The 15,000-nt window shown below is 33.1% G+C and overlaps 1 long non-coding RNA gene across 1 annotated transcript in view; it reads right to left on the reverse strand.

Moving 5' to 3' along the window:
- LOC136834527 (uncharacterized) overlaps nucleotides 1-15,000 on the reverse strand; it is a 220,387-nt gene that overhangs the window by 58,488 nt on the left and 146,899 nt on the right. Inside the window, exon 4 of the long non-coding RNA XR_010851841.1 lies at nucleotides 4,425-4,598. This is a non-coding gene — a long non-coding RNA (uncharacterized lncRNA). The remainder of the gene's footprint in view (nucleotides 1-4,424; nucleotides 4,599-15,000) is intronic.

Here is a 15,000-nt window from a genome sequence, read left to right on the forward strand (position 1 = left end):
CAATTAATTGCAAGTTGCATTTCTGCCATATTAAACGGAGAGGAAAAAATCAGTTGAAAATATTCATGTAAATTATCAATAACTGAATGATAATGCGCATTCTCATATCATCATCAAAATCAATTGCAAGTTGCTTATCTGCTATATTAGAATAAGAGGAAGAATTGGTTGAAAATGTCTATAATAAATGTCAATATCTGAATGCTAATGCACATTATTATATTACTATCACAATCAATTGCAAGTTGCATAACTGCCATATCAGAATAAGAGGAAGAATTAGTTGAAAATATCTATGAAAATTATCAATAACTGAATGATAATACACATAATTATATTATCATCACAGTTAATTGCAAGTTGCATATCTGCTAAATTAGAAAATGGAAAAATTAGTTGAAAATGTCTATGACGCTGATGTGAATTTACCCCAAATAATATATGGTAATTCATGCACAAACCCAGATACACGCACGCACACACACACACACACCCACAAACGTATGCAATGGTTTGTGCGAATCGTAACAAAATTCCTAAATTGCTGGAAACAAATAAATGACTGTTGCCAGTGCCGAGCCTTTAATGAATTTGTGAATATTTGGCAAAATGAACATAAACCCGATTTCAAAGGCCTCCTGTCTTTGAGCATTTAAATTAAAGGGGATGAGAGCAACAGGGGCATACACGACTCATGTTACCATTCGGTTGGTTCATCAGGAAATATATCAGTAGATTTTTAGTTTTCTGTAAAAGAAAACAACTGTGCCGGCTTTGTCTGTCCGTCCGCACTTTATTCTGTCTGCCTTAGACCTTAACAACTACTGAGTCTAGAGGGCTGCAAATTCATACCTTGATCATTCACACTCTAAAAATCAAACATTCCAAATTTCAACCCTCTAGCCTCAGCAGTTTTTCTTTTATTTAAGGTTAAAGTTAGCCATAATCGTGCTTCTGGCAACGATATAGGATAGGCCACCACCAACCTGTGGTTAAAGTTTCATGGGTCGCAGATCATACAGCATTATACCAAGACCACCATAAGATAGATCTATTTTCAGTGGCCTTGATTATACGCTGTAGTGGCTGTGCAGAAAACTCAATTGCACCGAAGAAACTATATTACTTTTTTTGAGAGAGAGAGAAATTGATATAACATGAATAAGATTAAAAACAAATTACCTTTTTGAAGAGCTACATATAATATTTCATAAAAGGAATATTATCTAATCTTACAGGCCCTGAGAAATCTGTCATGGTTCCCAAAACAGAGATATTTTAAGAGCCACATATAATATTTCATAAAAAGAAATATTATCTAACCTTACAGGCCCTGAAAAGTCTGTCATGGTCCCCAAAACACAGATATTTTAAGAGCCACATATAACATTTCATAAAAAGAAATATTATCTAACCTCACAGGCCCTGAGAAGTCTGTCATGGTCACCAATTTTATATCTCAATCTTAATTACAATAATCTAAGCTATGTATACTAATATTTACCCTAAAGACAAACCCTTTTCCTTTCCAGCAACCAGGAAACGCTTCAAACGAAAGCCATCCGCGCCTCTGTTGTGAGGCGGAAGACAAATTAGGTGACTGTTCCCCTTTGACCTATGGCCCGAAACTGGTGGTCATAATTCCCAGAGGAATGCTGGAATTACTACATTGGAATCACTGGAATTTGAGCGTATGTTGTACATCAGGAGAACAGGAATTGTACATATGGACTACACTGAAGATTTCAGCTAGCATAATAATAATAATAATAATAATAATAATAATAATAATAATAATAATAATAATGTTCTTTTGTTTAAAGGACAACAAATACTAGTAGCAGAGAAAGCAATAATAATAATAATAATAATAATAATAATAATAATAATAATAATAATAATAAACTGTAATTAAAATAGGAACTAAATAAATAATATTACACATTTATAAAAAAAGGAAGGTCTATCATTTTAGACGAAAAAGAAGAAAAATAAATATAAAAATAAATCAATAAATAAACAATAATAAAAACAAAATTAAGCATCTAGAGAGATAAAAACTTAAAATAAAAATAACACTAAAATTAAGCATCGAGGAGAAATATAAGAAAGTAAAAAATGTGTGGAAGTTTCTTCAGCGCAATCGAGTTTTCTGTACAGCCGCTACAGCGTATAATCAAGGCCACTAAAAATAGACGTATCTTTCGGTGATCTTGGTATAATGCTGCATGAACCGCATACCATGAAACTTTAACCATGGCCCAGTGGTGGCCTATCCTATATCGTTGCCAGAAGCACGATTATGGCTAACTTTGACCTTAAAAAAAAAAACTACTGAGGCAATAGGGCTGCAATTTGGTATGTTTGATGACTGGAGGGTGGATGATCAACATACCAATTTGCAACCCTTCTAGCCTAAGTAGTTTTTAAGGTCTGAAGGCAGGAAGAAAAAGTGCGGACAAAGTGCGGACAGAAAAAGTGCGGGCAGAAAAAGTGAGGACAGAAAAAGTCCGAACAGAAAAAAGTGCATACAGAAAAAGTGAGGACAGAAAAGTGCGGGCAGAAAAAAGTGCGGACAGAAAAAGTGCGGACAGAAAAAAGTGCGGACAGAAAAAGTGCGGACAGAAAAAGCCCTGACAGAAAAATTGCGGACAGCAAAAAGCGCGGACAGAAAAAGTCCGGACGGACAGACAAAACCGGAACAACAGTTTTCTTATTACAGAAAACTAAAACCTAAAATAAAAAAATAAACTAAAATCAAGTCTCCAGAAGAAAATTAAAAACAGAGACAGCTAAACAAACAGAAACTAAAATGGCGCACTGCAAAGAACGAGACGAAGACTCTATCCCTGGTCCACAGACACAAGCCCCTAGTAAACATGGCTCGAGAATGACGCTGATGGGGAATAAGGCGTCTCTATAGGCGATATCTCAAGGGCCGACCTCCTTCGATTTCCACCATTTACATAGATAAAATGCTCCTTCTTAGAGGCACGGATGAGGGAGAGGTGGTATTTTACGAGAAAGGAGAGGAGGAGGAGGAGGAGGAGGAGGAGGAGGAGGAGGAGGAGGAGGAGGAGGAGGAGAGATAGGTGGATAAGAAAGAGGCGTGGTTGAATAGGAATGAGGATATCAATAAGGGAGAAGAGAGGAAAATAATTGTGTATGTGTATGTGTATATGTGTATATATATATATATATATATATATATATATATATATATATATATATATATATATATATATATATATATATATATATATATATATATATATATATATATATATATATATACATATACATATATATATACATATACATATATATATATATATATATGTATAGATATATATATATATATATATATATATATATATATATATATATATATATATATATATATATATATATATATATATATATATATATATATATATATATATATATATATACACAAATACACACACACATATATATATATATATATATATATATATATATATATATATATATATATATATAAATCACAAAGCTACAAACACCTTTAATATCCAATTCACTCTACACACACAAGTAATATATTTTCATATATGTTACCGAAGGGGAATTTTTATTGATAATATATCCACACACAAATCAGGACTACAGTGACTACACATGTGATAAACAGTCATATATATATATATATATATATATATATATATATATATATATATATATATATATATATATATATATAATATCTTTACAAAACATTTTTACTAATGTCTTACGATTTTTAAGGTTGAATGAAAAGAAGAAAATTAAAAATTGCTAACTTCTCGCAAAGGACTAACTCAATTTATGGTTCTCCCCCAAAATAAATACAATTCACCCTCTAGTAAAACCATGAATAAAAAATAAACACGAGAAAAAATAACAAACTTAAAACTAGGATAAAAATCCATTTCCACTGGACAGTCACATGGAAAAATTTGGCTTTTGCAAATTACTTTTGCTGACCCTTTCTAAAATATGAACTGCAGAGACACTGCAGCTTGAACTCTTTTATGAAATATCATATTTTGAATGCAATGTCGGCTGTAGAAGCCTTTATTAATAATTTTTTTTACAACTTGTAATTTAATTCGTTTTATATGGCTTTATGTTATCATTAATAGATTATTTTTCGCTTTTGATTACAAATAAGATTACTTTTCATTAGAATCATTTCAGATTGCTTTCCTTACAGAGAGAGAGAGAGAGAGAGAGAGAGAGAGAGAGAGAGAAGAGAAACAGGACCAATTCATGTAATATTAAAAAATGTCCATTTCAAAAATTTTCTTTCTTGTACCCAACCTTTGCTAAATTATGTCATTTTCGATATTCCTGTCACCACAAAAAAAAATTGCAAAAAAATAAAATAATATAATATTGCCTCTTACCTTAGCGAGAATCTTCAAGAATTAACATCGAAGGATCCCCAGTGACTTTGGTGACCTTTCATCCTACAGGACGTTTATGAAGGATTTTTCAAAAGTAGAAGTTTGCAATATTCTCTTCAGGATGTTATCCTGATGGTAACCTGATGATGAGGGGTGGGGGTCCTTTTTAAAGATCTGAAAGGAGAGAAAGTTAAATATTTATTTGTGATGTGTTAAAGGATCAGCTGGAAGTAATAATGATATAACAATGACCAAATAGGAATTAAAACGCAACGATAATAATGTCCTGAATTTTCGGCGATACACTTCGCATTTCGGTGGCAAAAGTTACCTTAATCGACAGCAAATATTCTCTGGGGTGTGATTTTGTGAATAGATTCTATCACGAAGATCTTTCCATTCTGAAATGTAAGTTTTCGTTTGTAGGATGTGTATCTGAAATGCATTATATATATATATATATATATATATATATATATATATATATATATATATATATATATATATATATATATATATATATATATATATACTGTATATATACATATATATATGTATATATTATATATATATACATAGAGAGAGAGAGAGAGAGAGAGAGAGAGAGAGAGAAATACCACCAAAGGCTCCCAAACACGCACGCACACACACACAAACCTACATAAAGGAATCGAGTCTATATTCCTATAACGTGTATTTGCTCTACAAATATTCACCAGCTTTATTGTTTTTATGTCACTATGGATAAGTTGTACATTTTACTGCATCCACATTTTATACAGAACGAAAAAAAATCAATTCAAATGATAACTGACTTTCCAAGTAATGACAAACATAACTATTGACTACAGGAAAACTGATATTACATAATCCTAAGCCTTTATATATTATATATACTTAATGACTTCATGACTTAAAATCACTAATCTTTTCTAAATACCTGGAGAATATAATCTTATAAACCAATTAAATTTTAATATAATTATCTTTATGTTGGTCAGATTACGACTGCGGTAGATGACAGATTTCCAAGAATCAATTGATGGAAAAATGATTCCATAAAAAATAAAAAGATAAAAATCCATTACAAAAAGGCCCTGTAACTAGTAAGATAAATAGCCTCTGGAGGCAACAGGGAAAAAGACGAAATATTTTCATTCATTTCTTGGTAAGAATATAAATATACATTCCACTTTCTCAGAGCAGGTAATTTAGTTGGATAAGGGCATCCCACAACATCCTAATGCAGGAGATTCTCCTTCAAAGAAATGGTAATATAATATTCCTACCCTACAAATAAATAATACGTTTTTATATCAGCAACCATGAAACTCCTATACACAACAAAGTAATAAGATTGTAGACAAGAGAATCAATCAACTTTTATTATAAGGTTTAGAGATTAAATATGTCCTAGCCTAATCCAGGATCGAAAAGCGATTTAAGACTTAATGTCTTCCCATAAATCATCTGCTTTTACTTAATTGATAATCAACTAATTATGAATGTGGTCACATCAGGAGATAATTCGGGGCTTAGTCATGCAACCTCACAGGACTGTACAACAGGAGACTATTGAGACTGTTTATAATGCAGAGACAGAGTTATGGGTGGGCCGTTGTAAAGATGAATAACAGAAGCTTAATATTTAGTGTTTACGAGGTTTAAGGCTAAGAATGAACAGGCTCTGGTATGAAAAATAAATCTACTATATATGAAAGAAAGATCATGTACATATGAAGAGAGAACCGGGAGGGGTTTATCTGACAGAGAGAGAGAGAACAGAGGAAATCAGTGATGTGTGTATAAGAGAGAGAGAGAGAGAGAGAGAGAGAGAGAGAGAGAGAGAGAGAGAGAGAGAGAGAGCAAAAGCGAATCATAGGAAAAAAAGAGAGGAAACAAGAGATGTGTTAATAAGAGAGAGAGAGAGAGAGAGAGAGAGAGAGAGAGAGAGAGAGAGAGAGAGAGAGAGAGAGAGATAGGAGAGAGAAAAGAGAGGAATCAGAGATGCGTTTATAAGAGAGAGAGAGAGAGAGAGAGAGAGAGAGAGAGAGAGAGAGAGAGAGAGAGAGAGAGAGAGAAGAGAAGGAAAAATTCTCAATCCTTGCCCGCAGAGATTTCAGATAAACGAAATGTAATCTGGGGTTATTGCGCGATTACCACAGATATCACGACCTGCCTCGACGCGACTAGACAATTTCCAACTGCAGTTATGATGTCGCCTGGCCTGAAAGCTTGTACCCTTTACTATTATTATTATTATTATTATTATTATTATTATTATTATTATTATTATTATTATTATTATTATTATTATTATTATTAGACAAGTTTCAACCTTAACTGGACCTCAGGACGCTCTAATAGGGAAACAAGCCAGGGATGGAAAAATAGACATAAAAATGAAGTACTTATTATTATTATCATTATTATTATTATTATTATTATTATTATTATTATTATTATTAGACAAGTTTCAACCTTAACTGGACCTCAGGACGCTCTAGTAGGGATAGAAGCCTGGGATGAGAAAATAGACATAAAAATGAAGTATTATTATTATTATTATTATTATTATTATTATTATTATTATTATTATTATTAGAGACGTCTGAACCTTAGCTGGACCTCAGGACGATACAAGAAAAGTGAATCTAATATGGAAAGAAGCCTGACACAAAAAAAAATATAAATAATAATTATTTATTATTATTATTATTATTATTATTATTATTATTATTATTATTATTATTATTATTATTATTATTATTATTATTATTATTAGGCAAGATGGACCTCGGGACTCTAAAGGCCTAAGCGTTGTGTTAAAAAAGGCAACCTGCCACTAAAATAATAGAGAAATAAAAATTGAATTGTATGAGATGAAGAAAACCCTTTATACGTGATTGTACAGAATTCTAATTTTTCCCATACTTTCAAAAATTGTTCAAGAATATATGAATTATGAAGTCTTAGATACACACACACACACACACACACACATATGTGTGTGTGTGTGTATATATATATATATATATACCTATATGATCTGTGTGTGTGTCTAAGACGCTGTAATACTATGTGTGTGTGTTATCGATTGTGTGTGTGTAAATGTAAATCAAAATTAGATCTTGCTTAAAGTCTAAGACATGCATAATACTATTTCATGTTATCAGACATATTCTAAATATATAAATTGATAGTATATATATATATATATATACATACATATATATATACAATAAACTAAACTCTCTCTCTGCAAAAATGAAAGACACTCCTTATTCCTTCAGAATTCTCTCTCTAGAAATTTTCATCTTTATTCTCTCTCTCTCTCTCTCTCTCTCTCTCTCTCTCTCTCTCTCTCTCTCTCTCTCTCTCTCTTCTCCTACAAAGAACCAAGAAAAGATGAAGAACAGATAAAGAATGGATCTTTAACAGCACCCCAGCAACATCCATCAGCAGCTGGCAATGATCAGGATGTAAGTTCCCTTGCGATCTCTCCCACATTCTCGGCTGCATTAGGAATCATTACTTACAGGAATATCCCGGACAAGAGGTGCTTGGATTCCCATTCTCATTGCAACGACGCCAAATGAGAACCATTCACTACCCAGAACAAGGGGTTGGGGTGGGGGGGATTCGACATGTTACAAGGAAGACACACTTATGCAGTTCCCTGAGGCCTGTTTGTATTCAACGACATGCACATATGTTTAAATACAAGCTTGAATCAGAGAACGCTTCGGAAAGATGTTTTAAACATGTTCACAATTTGTTGCGCATATATCACAGACATGTTGCATACATGTCAAGGACTTTAAGCCGTTCCCTGAGGCATGTTGGTACAAAGTGACACACACATTTGTTTAAATAGACGTTTAAATCAGAGACCACCTCGGAAAGATGTTTAAAACACACGTCGGCAATTTGTTGCACATATATCACAGACATGTTGCATACATGTCAACGACTTTATACCGTTCCCTGGGGCATGTTTGTACAAAGTGACATACACACACATACACACTTAATTAAATAGACGTTTAAATCAGAGACCACCTCGGAAAGATGTTTTAAACACGTCAGCAATTTGTTGTGCATATATCACAGACATGTTGCATGCATGTCAACGACTTTATACCGTACCCTGAGGCATGTCTGTACAAAGTGACACACACATACACACCTGTTTAATTAAATAGACTTTTAAATCAGAGACCACTTCAGAAAGATGTCTTAAACACATGTCAGCAATTTGTTGTGCATATATCACAGACATGTTGCATAGATGTCAACGACTTTAAGCCGTTCCCTGAGACATGTTTGTACAAAGTGACACACACACAAATGGACACTTGTTTAATTAAATAGACATTTAAATCAGAGACCACTTCGCATACATCACAGACATATTGCATAAATGTCAAAGACTTTATGCCAATCCCTGAAGCATTTTTGTACAAAGTGACACAAACATACACATTTAAATAGGCGTTTAAATCAGAGACCGCTTCAGAGGGATGTTTTCAACACACGTCAGCAATGTGTTGCATACATTTCCCAAACATGTTGCATAAAAATCAACGACTTTATGCATGTGTGTAAAACCAGCACACACGCACACAGCCAAACACACACAACCACAAGTACAAACACATGTTTAGGTAAACGTTTAGGTCAGAGTCCACTAAATAAAGTGCATCCACACTACAGTAAACACGTTAGTAAATTATTGCACACATATCACAAAAATGTTGCATACAAATCAACGACTTTTAGGCAGTTTAACCGGTGCTCGTACGATTATCCAGCACTTACAAAAAATCTGTTCTACACTGATGGTTGTTGATTTGTTGCCAATCTATTTGCAATATGTTAACTATACGATAAGTTTCCGAATTGTGTTTGTGACATTTTACTCGAGTGTGCTACATGAAAATTTGTCATAAACACAAGTAGACAACTTGTTGTATCCATATCACAAACAGTTCATAAACAATCATCAATGGAGACTGAATCTTTAGCAAAGGCTGGATAATCATATGATGCGTTGCGTTGGTATAGGCTACCACTAAGTCACTGACATGTATTCGACATGTTTGTGACATGTCTGCAATAAGTTTCCGACATGTCGGTGACATATTTTACTGGAAACACTGGATGTGAAATGTGTTGCGATAAGTTCTATCCCTACAGGTAACCGACAGAAATTGAATGAAAAATATTCAGGAGAATTTCTACCTGGGATACTTCGTGTTAAACAACACCAATACTCCCAAATTAAACCCATTAATCATGCCATTAATTACAGCCGCGATCATTAGGCATGTAAAATAATCGCCGCTAATTAAATGTTCTTGTTGCTCTGCCCGCCATGCACGGATATGCAATTATCAAGCCTAGAATATATTGGCACATAATGCTATTATCAAGTGGGCTGTTATGTCAGGATTAAAGGCGGTAATGAGCCATGTCTGTAATTGAGTTGAACCGTCATTATTGCTGAATAACAATATGTCGGGTATGAGCGACTGAAATTACATACATAATTAAGTAATATTTTAGCCTGTGTGGTCTGCATGGGCGTATGGTATGTAACGGCTCCTCCTTTTCGTAGGCATTATTTTGTCTTTTTGTTCATGGGGTCTCTTTGCAAAGGGCCACAAGAAATGAATAGATGAATAAACAAGTGAATAAATAATTCCCAAATTCCTTTAGGCAGACATTTTCTTCTTCCTATAAATTCTAACACTATAGATACCTTCTTCTCCACAAGAAGAGATCTGCTCTTCAAGAAATGAATAGATAAATAAACAAGTGAATAAATAATTTCCAAATTCCTTTAGACAGACATTTGCTTCTTCCTATAAATTCTAACACTATAGATACCTTCTTCTTCACAGGAAGAGGTCTGCTCTTCAAGAAATAAATAGATAAATAAACAAGAGCACAAATAATTCCCCAAGTCCTTTAGACAAACACTCTGTCCTTCCTATATATTCCAACACTTTATAGACACCTTCTTCTCCATAAGATGAGAGTCTGCTCCTCTATAACAGCACAAAAAAAAAATCTTAAGAAATATAGCCCTTGGGAAACGACATTTCTTAACAGAAACATTGTACTGACTGTCATATTATTTCAGGGAATCTTTTCATATTTCATATCCCTAAAATATATTAAAAAGAAGTAATTTTTTTATTACCTCTCTTTAATAATTGTCAGGCTATTATGTAAGGCAGTGGTTCTTAATCTTTTTTAGTGATGGCACCCTAATCAATGTAATCATTACAGTGGCACCATTTCTTCACAATCCCACCATATCATGAATTAGTTTTTAATTAACAAAATTATTATATACTAAACTACAATATTATCCATACTATATATATATATATATATATATATATATATATATATATATATATATATATATATATATATATATATATATATATATATATATATATATATATATATATAATGAATGTTAATATATTAGAGTAGAGACCTTGACAATAATCATATGAAGACTTCTGCAAACCTTTTCTTTCACAAATGATGAGATGATTTAACCAAGACAAAATTCATGACAAACTTGCGGCACCCCTAGGCACTGTCTGTGGCACCCCAGGGTGCCACGGCACCTAGTTTGAGAATCCTTAAAATGATTAAGCTTCCTTCTACTAAATAATTTTAAGGATATGAATTATAAAAAAATTGTCTGGTAATATTTTTATACGTCATATCTTTCAGGTTATTAGAGAGAGAGCTATGCTTAGTATAAGGATATATTTATAAAATACTTTTTTTTTTCATTTTCACTCATTTTTTTATCTAGGTTGTCACTGCGCATTACCTCAATTTAAAATAACTCACTCCTCTATAGAAGCTCAACTGAAATTATAATGTCAAAAATTCATTTCCTTTAGTTATTATTATTATTATTATTATTATTATTATTATTATTATTATTATTATTATTATTATTATTATTATTATTATTATTATTATTATTTCATTAGATGAAACCTATTCACATGGATCGAGCACACCAAAGGGACCACTTTCTTGAAATTCAAGCTTCCAAAGAATGTTGGTTTCAAACCCCTACCGCAGCAGATCCCACCCACACTGCAGCAGTAACTGATCATGATACCGAGCCAGTGATTTTCCATCGCCCTGTGGGAGACGCGAACCCCCCACGACATCTGAGTGGCATCCCACGACACTAACCACTATACCAGGAGATCAGCTATTATTAAACATTACCGATACAATCTCGCAAACAAAGACGAGTTTCACGACAGAGGGAAAATGTTCGGGTGTCATCTCGCGCGGAGGTTGCAATATGAAAAGGTTATGTAAGAGGGAAAGGAAAACGGTGAATAAATGGGGAGGATTTGAGGAAAACGGAAACAATGGGGTTTTTTCAGAGATGCGAAATAGTTAAGAATCATTTTTACGGCTGCAGAAATGGAGAGCGTCTGTCTAGACTCTGGAGAGCATTAGTTTCCTTTTGTCCAGTATTGTGGATAGTCGCCGGTCATCTGAAATGTTTAAGTTTATATGTGTAAGAGAGAGAGAGAGAGAGAGAGAGAGAGAGAGAGAGAGAGAGAGAGAGAGAGAGAGAGAGAGAGAGAGAGAGAATACTGTATCTCACAGACGTTTTGACGAGACATTCTCTTTCTCACTTTCTTCTCTCAAGTTCCGCCCGCCAACATCTGGTAAGTAGATGGTATATATGGGAATTGAGAGAGAGAGAGAGAGAGAGAGAGAGAGAGAGAGAGAGAGAGAGAGAGAGAGAGAGAGAGAGAGAGAGAGATACTGTATCTTACAGACGTTTTGAGGAAATATATCTTTCTCATTTCTTCTCTCAAGTTCTGTAAACATCTGGTAAATAAATATATATATATATATATATATATATATATATATATATATATATATATATATATATAGAGAGAGAGAGAGAGAGAGAGAGAGAGAGAGAGAGAGAGAGAGAGAGAGAGAGAGAGAGAGAGAGAAACCTCTTTAAATATTTGCTTCTTATTCCAGATTCATAATACGTTCCAGCAAGTACATGACCCAACAATTGTCCTCAGTTCATAATATATATATATATATATAATGAGGCTTGGGTTAACAGTTATTGTCCAACATTACCAACAAGTTAAAATATAACTGTTTTAGCACCATTGAATATTTTACGTAAACAAACTCGCTTCATACAGAGAAAATGTTTATATATTCGGTATTACAGAGGCAAAGCGATTTTCATGTGAATATTCTCCTTCATTTGTCAACTTTCGAGTTTCATTTGTAAAACATTCATTTACATGAAACTCCTTTTTTCTGCCATGTTCAACTTTTGCCTGACTTTCTCTTCTCTAAAGAAAATCTTGTTCCAACCATTTCAACTTTCTAATTTCATTTGTAAAACATTCGTATGCATGAAAATCCTTTCTTTCCTGGCTTATTCAACTTTCCCCTGACTTTCTCTTCTCTAGAGAAAATCTTGATCCAATCATTTCAACTTTCTAATTTCATTTATAAAACACTCGTATACACGAGACTAATTTTCCTGCCTTATTCAACTTTCCCCTGACTTTCTCTTCTCTAAAGAAAATGTGTATCCAATCATTTCAACTTTCTAATTTCATTTGTAAAACATTCGTATACATGAAACTCCTTTCTTTCCTGCCTTATTCAACTTTCCCCTGACTTTCTCTTCGCTAAAGAAAATGTGTATCCAATCATTTCAACTTTCTAATTTCATTTGTAAAACATTCGTATACATGAACCCCGCCCCCCTTTTTTTGCCTTATTCAACTTTCCCCTGACTTTCTCTTCTCTAAAGAAAACTTCTATATCCAGTCATTTCAACTTTCTAATGTTACTTGTAAAACATTTGCATACATGAAACTTTCTTTCCTGCCTTATTCAACTTTCCCATGGCTTTCTCCTCTCCAAAGAAAATCTTGTTCCAACCATTTCAACTTTCTAATTTCATTTGTAAAACATTCGTATACATGAAAATCCTTTCTTTCCTGCCTTATTCAACTTTCCCCCCTGACTTTCTTTCTCTAAAGAAAATCTTGATCGAATCATTTCAACTTTCTAATTTCATTTGTAAAACATTTCATGAAACTCCTTTTCCTGTCTTATTCAACTTTCCCTGACTTTCTTTCTCTAAAGAAAACTTCTATATCCAGTCATTTCAACTTTCTAATGTTTATAAAACATTTGCATACATGAAACTTTCTTTTCCTGCCTTATTCAACTTTCTCATGGCTTTCTCTTCTCTAAAGAAAATCTTGTTCCAACCATTTCAACTTTCTAATTTCATTTGTAAAACATTCGTATACATGAAACTCCTTTTTTTTTCCTGCCTTATTCAACTTTCCCCTGACGTTCTTTCAACTTCGCGTTTCCTCCATCAAAAGTCATCCTCCTGAGAAGTGGGGAGAGATGGGGAAGAGAAAGAAGATGAGGCGAGAATGGATTGAAGCTTAACCGGATCTGGAAAGTAAAAGTTCAGTGAGAAAGTTTCCAGGTGGTCTCGTAGTAGGGATCTGGAAAAATAAAGTCTGGAAAGTCTATCACGGCTGAACGATCAGTACTCCAAAGTTTTTTTTTTTTTTTTTTTTTTTTTTTGGACTGATGCTTCACTCGAAGGTTCCGAGGAAGAAATTTCTCCCTTCTTGGATTGCCCTGGGATTTGTTTCCTGAAGCTGGGCTATTTGCTTTCTTTTTAAAGGGTTTTGTATCCGTTAGTTTGTGTACAGGGCAGAATTCCTGTAATATATATGTAATGTATATACATATGTATATATAAATATATATATATATATATATATATATATATATATATATATATATATATATATATATATATATATATATATATATATATATATATATATATATATATATATATATATAGTACATAAATAATCATACACGCATTTGTGTCCTCAAGAATAAACTGAAAATCATCAAAAGCCTCTCCCATCCACAGCAGCAATATTTTAACAGCGAACGACCCCATCAAAACAAGAAGTCGTTCGCAAAAGCACTGAGAGAAAACATTAACAGAAAAGATACGAATGTCTGACAACCAAGACGGAACTGAGAACTGAGAAACTGTCATTCTCGTCTGCCCAAAATGGGCTGCCCTGAATGGGGCGAGAGAGACTCCATAACAGAAGGAAGCAAAGCAGAAATATTGGGCTCGTATAATCTTTTAGGGGGGCCAGAGATTCAAAACAGGACTTTCAGAGGTGAAGGGGTTATTTTCCCCCCAACGAGTGAATGCGAAGAAGGAAAGCATAAATAAGTTTGGAGTGAATGTTAGGGAAACACTGTGTACGAATATGGATGATTAAGGTATGCAGACTTGGCAGAAAGGTTGGTGTGTGTGTGTGTGTGTGTGTGTATGTATGTATGTATGTATGTATGTATGTATGTGTGTATATATATATATATATATATATATATATATATATATATATATATATATATATATATACACACATATATATTACATATATATATATATATATATATATAT

Source organism: Macrobrachium rosenbergii, chromosome 54 (genome assembly GCF_040412425.1).
Source record: "Macrobrachium rosenbergii isolate ZJJX-2024 chromosome 54, ASM4041242v1, whole genome shotgun sequence".
NCBI classification, from domain to species: Eukaryota; Metazoa; Arthropoda; class Malacostraca; order Decapoda; family Palaemonidae; genus Macrobrachium; species Macrobrachium rosenbergii.